Here is a 10,895-nt window from a genome sequence, read left to right as displayed (position 1 = left end):
AGATGTTTTTCAGGAACTCTCTTGCTTTTTTGATAATCCAACAGATGTGGCAGTTTGATCTCTGGTTCCTCTGCCTTTTCTAAAGCCAGCTTGAACATCTGGAAGTTCATGGTTCACGTATTGTTGAAGCCTGGCTTGGAGAATTTTGAGCATTACTTTACTAGCATGTGAGATGAGTGCAATTGTGTGGTAGTTTAAGCATTCTTTGGCCTTGCTTTTCTTTGGAACATATAGGCATTAGGAAGCATTACTATGAACAAAGCTAGTGGAGGTGGTGAAATTCCAGCTGTGGTATTTCAAATTCCAAAATATGATGCCATGAAAGTGCTGCACTCAATATGCCAGGAAATTTGAAAAACTAATCAGTGGCACAGAACTGGAGAAGATTAGGTTTCATTACAATCCCAAAGAAGGGCAATGCCAATGAATATTGAAACTATTTCTTTAATATTGCCCTCATTCACATGATGGAAACTTTATGCTCAAAATCCTTCAAGCTAGGCTTAAACCGTTAACTTTCAGATGTACAAGCTGGATTTAGAAAAGGCAGAGGAACAAGACGTCGAATTGCCAACATTCATTGTATCATGGGGAAAGCAAAGGAACTCCATAAAAATATCTAATTCTGCTTCATTGACTATGCTAAAGGCTTTGACTGTGTGGATCACAACAAACTGTGGAAAATTATTAAAGAGATTGGAGTACCTGACTATCTTACCTGTTTTCTGAGAAACATGTATGTGGGTCAAGAAGCTACAGTTAGACTCAGACATGGAACTATGGACTGGTTCCAAACTGGGAAAGGAATATGACAAGTCTGTCCACCTGCTTATTTAAGTTATATGCAGAATATGTCATGTGAAATACCACGATGGGTGAATCACAAGCTGGAATCAAAATTGCTGGAAGATATATCAATAAGAGTGGCATCATCAGATATGCAACTGAGACCACTTTAATGGTAGAAAGTGAAGAGGAACCAAAGAGTCTCTTGATCGATATGAAAGAGGAGAGTAAAAAAAAAATGCTGGCTTAAAATTCAATATTAGAAAAACAAACAAACAAACTAAGATAATGCCATCCAGGCTCATCACTTCATGGCATATAAAATTGGAAAAAGTGGAAACAGTGACAGATTTTATTTTCTTGGACTCCAAAATCACTGCAGTACTTGACTGCAGCCATGAAATTAAAAGACAATTGTTCCTTGGAATTGAAACTATGAAAAACATAGACAGCATATTAAAAAGCAGAGACATCACTTTGCTGACAAAGGTCCATGCATTAAAGGCATGATTTTTTTAGTAGTCAGGTATGAGTGTGAAAGTTGGACCATAAAGAAGGCTGAGCACTGAAGAACTGATGCTTTTGAACTGTGGTGCTGGAGAAGACTCTTGAGAGTGCCTTGGACTGCAAAGAGATCAAACTCATCCATCTGAAATGAAATCAATCCTGAATATTCATTGGAAAGATTGTTGCTGATGGTGAAGCTCCAATACTTTGGGTACATGATGTGAAGAGCTGACTTATTGGAAAATACCCTGATGCTGGGAAAGATTGAAGGCAAAAGAAAGGCATGACAGAGGACAGGATTGTTAGCATAACTGACTCAATGAACATGAATTTGAGCAAACTCCAGGATGTAGAGGAGGACAGGAGAGCCTTAGCATGCTGATAGGACTGCAAAGAGTGAGACAAGACTTTTCAACTGAAAAATAGTAACAGGGTTATTTTGTGCATTGACACAGGAAATAATAGGGAATTATGGGTCCAAAGTTCAGAACACTTGTACATTTAGTTCTAATAGAATCGGAATTGTGATTGATAATGTTTTAATACATTTTTTTTCTTTTGCATCTGAGTCTACAGATTATTAAAGTGTGTTGGAGTTTTTCATAGAAAAGGATGCATAGATTACTAGTTTAGAGAAAGTCTTCAGAGATTATGGCCATATTGTGACTTTGCCAAGAAGCTAACTCAAGATTTATTTATCTTTTTTAATAATTTTAAAGTGAGATTTGTCACATAGTTCTTAATTTTATACTGTTTTATACAAAACAGTCATGTTTTGCTGCTCAGTGGGTCCTTTGGTCTTGATAACATGCTGAGGATGAGATTTAACCAGGTTAGAGTAAATGCAAAGAGGATGCCATATGGCAGGGAGACATAGACATTAATATAATTACTGTAAGAAAATTTATGCACATGTTAATAACTTATCCCCTAATCAAAGGCAAAGCAGTAAAATTAATTCACTCAGTTTTATATTTTATTTTATTTTCACTATATAAATACATATAATGTGCCATATATAAAGTACAACATTGTTATTTATTAAGTAAAATCATGCTAAACAATATTCCATGATCTTTTCCCAGGACAAATGACCCCATTTTAATACTTTTCTTGATTATAAATCTGTTAATTGAATGGGGTAATAAATCCTAAAATGTATTGAGGCTTTTCTCTGTGAAAGGTACTGTGTAAACATCTGACATATATTATTCCATTTTGTTCTTAGAATATTTTTTAGAACAACTGTAGAAGCTTAGCAGTAAACTAGAACCTTAAGTAAATTTTCCCAGCCAACTGTTTAACCAGTGCTGGGCCTGGCAGGCTAGGTTTCTCTCTGTGTCTAAATGCTTATTGTATTGCATTACCTCTAGGAGTCAACTTTCCACTTCAGTAGAACAGCTGACTGGATTAATATTTTTATGTATCACTTATCTACTCCTCAATAAAAGGGAGAAAGTATTTGACATAGCAAAATTTAATTTAGTCACAATCACCAATATTTCCTCTGTTGTTGTTGTTGTTCAGTCACTAAGCTGTGTCTGACTCTGCAACCGCGTAACTGCAGCACACCAGGCTTCCCTGTTCTCCACTATCTCCCAGAATTTGCTCAAGTAGGTAGAAAACTGTCTCTGATACTGTTTCTATTATTCAGCCAAGTACCAATAAGTACTATCTGCAACTCTTAAGTCTGTAGATTTCTAACTTATAAAATTTTAATATACATGATGTGACATCTCACAGGTATTAAGTCATGTTTTGGAATAATGAAGTTCATCCTTTCTTGGGGATTCTGGGAATGCAACATAAATTGAGTTGACTCTTTTTCTCTAGGTGCATAACTGAGTTCACTTTTAAATAAGCAAAGTCAACTAAATTTCCAAGATTTAGGCCACAGTGGACTTGGACATTGGGGATCAATTACAGGAGAGAGAGAAATAGCTAAAGAGTTGATGATGTAACAATCTGCATATAAAGTGTTACAACTTACCTTTCTGTCTTCCAACAGTAGGACCTGCGGGAACTAAGTATAAAATGTGTTCGTCTGCATTCACTGGAACAGGTAATAGGAAAGAAAGTTGCTTTAACTAACCAATACCTATGCAAATGGAAAAATATTTCATTATACAGAGTTAAGTTGTTTTCTAATTCCAGTGAGTCTTGGACAAAAGGAAGCTAAAAATGGCCATAGTTTTATGCTAAAGAAAATTATATACAGAGGAACAATGAGGAATATATATCACAATGTGCTCTCAGAAATTTCTTTCTCATGAATTTTAGCAAATAAAGCAGAGATTCTTATGTCAGAGAGACAGTTTTGATTTGATGTAGACACTTTTGACCAATGACATGATCTTGTAGCCTAGCCCAAGAAGCAATGTCAGTACAATTTGGTACTTAAACATTTTAAATAATTCAATGTACTGATAGCAAGAAATTGTGCCATTATAAGGCTACATTCTCTCTCAAAATACACAAGAACTTCAGAAAAGGTAAGTCATAGTATTTTTATAGAATTGAGTTGATTTGGGTTACTAGGGAGTAACATTGAAGATATGGTTTTCCTGTCTTCGGAAAATATTTTGTTCTGCACAGAGAATAAGCCGTTTCAAAGCAAATTGGAAAAGTAAAGTGTGAACCTGAAATATAAAAATGTAAAAAGAAGTAATATGTACCGGATAGAAATATATTATGTGTGGCTCTGGAGTGGTGTGTTACCTTAACTAAGACACTTTATTTCTCTCTATGTGATATTTATCAATGATTAAGATATAGAATGGACAAAGAAGAATGACACTGACTGAGGACCTCTGTGCTTGCTGAACACAGAGTCTGTTTAGGTCCATCTTCAGAATTGTCCTATAAAGTTGTGGGAATTAAGTTAGCTGAGGCTCAGACAATTTGTTTATTGGTTTTGGGCTGTCTGTCTACAAGACTTTTTTAAAGGGTCCCTGAAATGTAACTTTTGCAAAAATAAATTCAGGACCCTGACATTGACACATTTACATATAGTAGATTCTGTAAGTTGAGATTTTTTTTTTCCTTTTAACTCTATGAATGTCAGAAATATGATTCTTAAAATGACCAAGAGAAGCATTCATTGTACGCCCAGTTGTAGTCTCAGGGACAATATTCTCCAAGCCATAATATAACCAAAGGGTGTTGTTTCATGTAACTTTGGTGCACTAAGTAAAGTCCATACCCAATAAAGAAATCTGTTGGGTATCAGCAAAAAGAGACCCCGAGTTCCAGCTTCTGTGATCCATGTCCTAAAAGCTTCAAGTTCCAGATTTATAGGATATTGAAATTAACTGTTGGTTTCTATTGTCTAACAAAATGTCAGTTTTTAGTTTAGAAAGAAAAACAGGTGTTGTAGCTATCATCAAAATATCTTTATGATACTCTGAGCTCTAATTCATACAGCATAGAATCAACATGCTCATGTGTCTCTCTACAAAATTACTGGCCCATACAATACATTAACAGAGCTAGCGCTGTTTGTATAGCACTTGCTATTGGAAACACACCTCCTAGGAGGACTGGTTGGTACTTTTCCTCCCCTGAATTTAGACTGGATTAAATGAAGAAATGAGGAAAGTGCCCTATGAGACTCGGTTCTCTTAATTTCCAAGCCACATATACTAAAGACTGATTTTTGAACTGAACTGGCTACCTTTTATGAGTGTCACACTAATCTACTTTTCAGGCAATGCTTTCATTCATTTTATCAGACAGATAAAATGTTGAAAGCCACTATGCAATAGTCACTATGTAAGGGTGCAGAGAAAGGATGATTCATCAGGTAATACCCTATCCCTAAATCGGTAAACAACCGTCCTGATTTTCCCAGGGCTTCAGTTCAGTCGCTCAGTTATGTCCGACTTGTAGGGCTTCTGTTTTAAAATCAGGACAATCTCCAGCATAAAATGACAAACTCAAAAGTCAGATGATAGAGCCAAATATAAACAAACGATAAAATATGCAAAACTTTTCTAGTATCAGCACCTTGGTAAAAGTCAAAATAAGTTAGAAAAATAAATGCTAGGCATTCTGCAATCACAGCTATGATTTATACTAGATTTATATCTGGGGATATGAGCTTATTATTGAATTCAAGATCAAACATTAACATTAAATGTGCACTGCCTCCAAAGCCTGGAATAATTTTGATGCCATTACCTAAATGAAGCAGGTTACTGTCTGGGGCTGTTTTGACTTCTTAACTAGTATTCTATGCATACATGTACTCCTCCTTGCACTGTTTACTCACCCAGAGCATCTTGTATGAATTCTAGAAACATACCTAATCCTGCCATTCTCACTGGCTTCTTTGTCTCACTCAGAAAAAAATGGAAGCTCCTATCATAGTATAGTAGTTCCTACACAAATGCCCTAATGTTCTACTTATCAAAAACCCTGATTTCATTGGTATTGTTCTGAGGAACAAAACAGATATTCCATTTTACCTGTTGTTCACTCTGAGTTGAAAATTCTTTAACCAGACTTTCTTTAATATTGCCTACTGGTTTTATTATTAATATTGCCTACTGGGTTTATTTATTTATTCATTTTTTCAGTTTTGTCGTATATATCTTTATTTCTTTACCCTAGTTATTTTTACTTTTAGTACTAACCATTATATAACAACAGATAGCAACATTGAGTTTGTTGCTTTATTGTTTTTTCACTTACTAAAATTTAACTTTTGGTTGTAGAATTGTGTTTTAATTAACAAAGCAGCTCAGTGCCTAGCAGTACTGTTAAAAATAAAAAGTAAGTGAATATTGTTTGAAGGAATGAGTGCACTTTAATGATGGTGACTATTCTTTGTTCTTACCTGTTAGGTCATTATTTTTTATTTCTAGAAATTTTAAAAAAGCAGAAGATATATAGGATTGCCCCTCAGTTCAGTTCAATTCAGTTGCTTAGTCGTGTCTTACTCTTTGTGACCCCATGGACTGCAGCACGCCAAGCCTCCCTATCCATCACCAACTCCTAGAGCTTGATCAAACTCATGTCCATCCTGTTGGTGATGCCATCCAACCATCTCACCCTCTGCCATCCCCTTCTCTTCCTACCTTCAGTCTTTCCCAGCATCAGGGTCCTTTTCAATGAGTCAATTCTTCATATCAGTTGACCAAAATATTGGCATTTCAGCTTCAGCATCAGTCCTTCCAATGAATATTCAGGACCGATTTCTTTGAGGATTGACTGATTTGATGTCCTTGCAGGCCAAGGGACTCTCAAGAGTCTTCTCCAACAACACTGTTCAAAAGCATCAATTCTTCAGAGGTCAGCTTTCCTTTATAGTCCAACTCTCACATCCATACATGACTACTGGAAAAACCATAGCTCTGACTAGACGGACTTTTGTCTGCAAAGTAATGTCTTCTTTTTAATATGCTGTCTAGGTTGGTAATTGGAGAAGGCAATGGCACCCCACTCCAGTACTCTTGCCTGGAAAATCCCATGGACGGAGGAGCCTGGTAGGCTGTAGTCTATGGGGTTGCTAAGAGTCGGACATGACTGAGTGACTTCCCCTTCATTTTTCACTTTCATGCATTGGAGAAGGAAATGGCAACCCACTCCAGTGTTCTTGCCTGGAGAATCCCAGGGACGAGGGAGCCTGGTGGGCTTCTGTCTATGGCTTCACACAGAATCGGACACGTCTGAAGCGATTTAGCAGGTTTGTCATAGCTTTTCTTTCAAGGAGTAAGCATCTTTTAATTTCAAGGCTATAGTCACCACCTGCAGTGATTTTGGAGCCCAAAATAATAAAGTCTGTCACTGTTTCCATTGTTTCTCCATCCGTTTGCCTTGAAGTGATGGGACCAGATGCCATGATTTTAGTTTTTGAATGTTGAGTTTTAGGTCAGCTTTCTCACTCTCTTCTTTCACTTTCATCAAGAGCCTCTTTAGTTCTTCTTCACTTTCTGCCATAAGGGTGGTGTCATCTGCATACCTGAGGTTATAGATATTTCTCCTGGCAATCTTGATTTCAGCTTATGCTTCATCCAGCCTGGCATTTCGCATGATGTACTCTGCATATAAGTTAAATAAGCAGGGTGACAAGATATAGCCTTGACATACTCCTTTATCAATTTGGGATCAGTCTGTTGTTCCATGTCCCATTCTAACTATTGCTTCTTGCCCTGAATACAGATTTCTAAGTAAGCAGGTAAGGTGGTCTCATATTCTCGTCTCCTAAGGAATTTTCCAGTTTGTTATGATCTACACAGTAAAAGGATTTGATGTAAACTATAAAGCAGAAGTGGAGAAGGCAATGGCACCCCACTCCAGTACTCTTGGCTGGAAAATCCCATGGACAGAGGAGCCTGGTGGGCTGCAGTCCATGGGGTCACTAACAGTTGGATATGACTGAGCGACTTCACTTTCACTTTTCTCTTTCATGCATTGGAGAAGGAAATGGCAACCCACTCCAGTACTCTTGCCTGGAGAATCCCAGGGGGAGCCTGGTGGGCTGCTGTCTATGGGGTCTCACAGAGTCGGACACGACTGAAGTGACTTAGCAGCAGCAGCATAAAGCAGAAATAGATGTTTTTCTGGAATTCTCTTCCTTTTATGAAGATCCAACAGATATTGACAATTTGATTTCTGGTTTTTCTGCCTTTTCTAAATCTAGCTTGAGCTTATGACATTTCATGGTTCACCTACTGTTGAAGCCTGGCTTGGAGAATTTTGATCATTATTTTGATAGTGTGTGAGATGAGTGCAATTATGTGGTGGTTTGAAGATTCTTTGGCATTGCCCTTATTTGGGTTAGGAATGAAAATTGACCTTTTCCAGTCCTGTGGCCACTGCTGAGTTTTCCAAATTTGCTGGCATATTGAGTGCAGCACTTTCACAGCATCATCTTTTAGCATTTGAAATAGCTCAACTGGAATTCCGTCACATCCACTCTGTTCGTTGTGATGCTTCCTAAGGCCCACTTGCCTTCATATTCTAGGATGTCTGGCTCTAGGTGAGTGATCACACCATCATGGTTATCTGGGTCATGAAGATCTTTTTTGTACAGTTCTTCTGTGTATTCTTGCCACCTCTTCTTAATATGTTATGTTTGTTAGGTCCATACTTTTCTGTCCTTTATTGAGCCTATCTTTGCATGAAATGTTCCTTTGGTATCTCTAATTTTTTTGAAGAAGTATCTAGTCTTTCCCTTTCTATTGTTTTCCTCTATTTCTTTACATTAATCACTGGGTACAGCTTTCTTATCTCTCCCTGCTATTCTTTGGAACTCTGCATTCAAATGGGTATATCTTTCCTTTTCTCCTTTGCCTTTTGCTTTTCTTCTTTTCATAGCTATTTGTAAGGTCTCTTCAGACAACCATTTTGCCTTCTTGCATTTCTTTTTCTTGAGGATGGTCTTGATCATTGCCTCCTGTACAATGTCATGAACCTCCATCCATAGTTCTTCAGGCACTCTGTCTATCGGATCTAATCCCTTGAATCTATTTCTCATTTCCACTGTCTAATTGTAAGGGATTTGATTTTGGTCATACCTGAATGGTCTAGTGGTTTTCTCTACTTTCTTCAATTTCAGTCTGAATTTGGCGATAAGGAGCTATTTGGCAATAAGGATCTCCTCTAGCAACAATGATATTGTGTACCTCTTTTGTGACACTATGCATTTTTTATTGCTAGCATTTGCCAACTAAACAGATATAAACATTTTTCCCCCATTTCTCTATGCTGTTTTTTTTTCTCACAATATTATTCATGCTGTCCAAAGTTACATGAACTAACAGTTGATTTTAAGTTATGAAACAGGAATAATTGCAACAAACCATTAATTCTTGTTCCTTACTGTTTAAAAGAGTAATAGCCCAATCAACATTATTTAAATCTTTGACATAACATGGCATTAAGAGTCTTCTTCAGATAGAAGAACACAAAAGAAAGCATACAGTCTATCTGTCGCTTAAGCTGCGTAAATGAAGTATGCTGCTGCTAAGTCGCTTCAGTCGTGTCCGACTCTGTGAGACCCCATAGACAGCAGCCCACCAGGCTCCCCCACCCCTGGGATTCTCCAGGCAAGAACACTGGAGTGGGGTGCCATTGCCTTCTCCAAATGAGGTATAAAACATACATTAAAAATAAAAGAAGTATACTGCATTCACAGTTTATATGTGTTTGAGAAACTGAGTGAAGGAATGTACAAATGGTCATAACTAACATGAAAGTGAAAGAAAGTCGCTCAGTCGTGTCTGACTCTTTGCGACCCCACGGACTCTAGCCTACCAGGCTCTTTCGTCCATGGGATTTTCCAGGCAAGAATACTGGAGTGGGTTGCCATTTCTTTCTCCAGGCGATCTTCTCAACCCAGGGATTGAACCCGTGTCTCCCGCACTGTAGGCAGACGCTTTACCATCTGAGCCACCAAGGATATCCCCATAATTAACATGACGCATAGAGAAAAAGAAGCTATAAAATGTTGGAGGCCTCTGCCTGTCAGCCTCTGTTACTACAGGCACTCCCCACACATCCCAGTGGTGATTGCCATGTTATGTCCCTCTCCCTGGCCTGAATGAGCATGTGAGCCCTAATCAGACTGCTGCTTTCATCACATCTTGTGTGGGTGGGTAACAGACGCCAGAAGGCACTGTACAAGCAGAGGTAGGGCCTAAATCGAAGCTGAGCTCCAGGAGCTGTGTGACCAAAGAAAAGGAAGGAAATTCTCTGGTGCAGCTGCAGGCCAGGCTGAGTGTATGTGCTCAGTTATGTCTGACTCTTTGTGACCCTATGGACTGTAGCCCATCAAGCTTCTCTGTCCATGGGATTTTCCAAGTAGAATACTGGAGTGGGTTACCATTTCCTCCTTGGGGGGATCTTCCCAAAGCAGGGATCGAAATTGTGTCTCCTGTGTTACAAGATTATTTACCCCTTGAGTCACTGGGGAAGCTCATAAAATATTGTTGTTCTTCAGTCTCTAAGTTGCATCTGACTTGAGTTACACATAAAAATTCCCAAGGAAAAGTGTAGACAGAAAAAGTTGGAAGAATTTCCAGAAAGGAAAGTTTATTCATTTTTACCTCTTCTTGATTTTTAAAATTCTAAGTAATATATTACTTTTCTTGCTTTAAACAGTCAAGTCTAAAGACAGTAAGCTACAAACCAAAAGCTGTTTTTTGGTCATACCCTTTTTCAAGTGAGAGTTCCCTGGTGGCTCTTATGGTAAAAGCGTCTGCCTACAATGCTGGAGACCTGCGTTCGATCCTGGGTGGGGAAGATCCCTTGAAGAAGGCAATGGCGACCCACTCCAGTACTCTTGCCTGGAAAATCCCATGGAGGGAGGAGCCTGGTAGGCTACAGTCCACGGGGTCGCAAAGAGTCAGACACGAGTGAGCTACTTCACTTTAACTTTCTTCCAAGTGAAAGTTTTTCAATTGCTAGGACTCTACTGCCATCTACTGTGTGGCAAATTAAGTAAAGAAAAATAGTAACTATCTTCTCCAGTTTCAGTATGCTTTGATCTATATGAAATTAAGCCAAATCTTTTTCAAAAGAGCAATGATTACACTGTTGTGTTGAATAAGGCATGGTACACAAAGCAACGCATTTACTAATTAGGAAACTTGAAATAT

Source organism: Bos mutus, chromosome 7 (genome assembly GCF_027580195.1).
Source record: "Bos mutus isolate GX-2022 chromosome 7, NWIPB_WYAK_1.1, whole genome shotgun sequence".
Taxonomy (NCBI): Eukaryota; Metazoa; Chordata; class Mammalia; order Artiodactyla; family Bovidae; genus Bos; species Bos mutus.
This window is presented reverse-complemented; position numbering follows the sequence as displayed.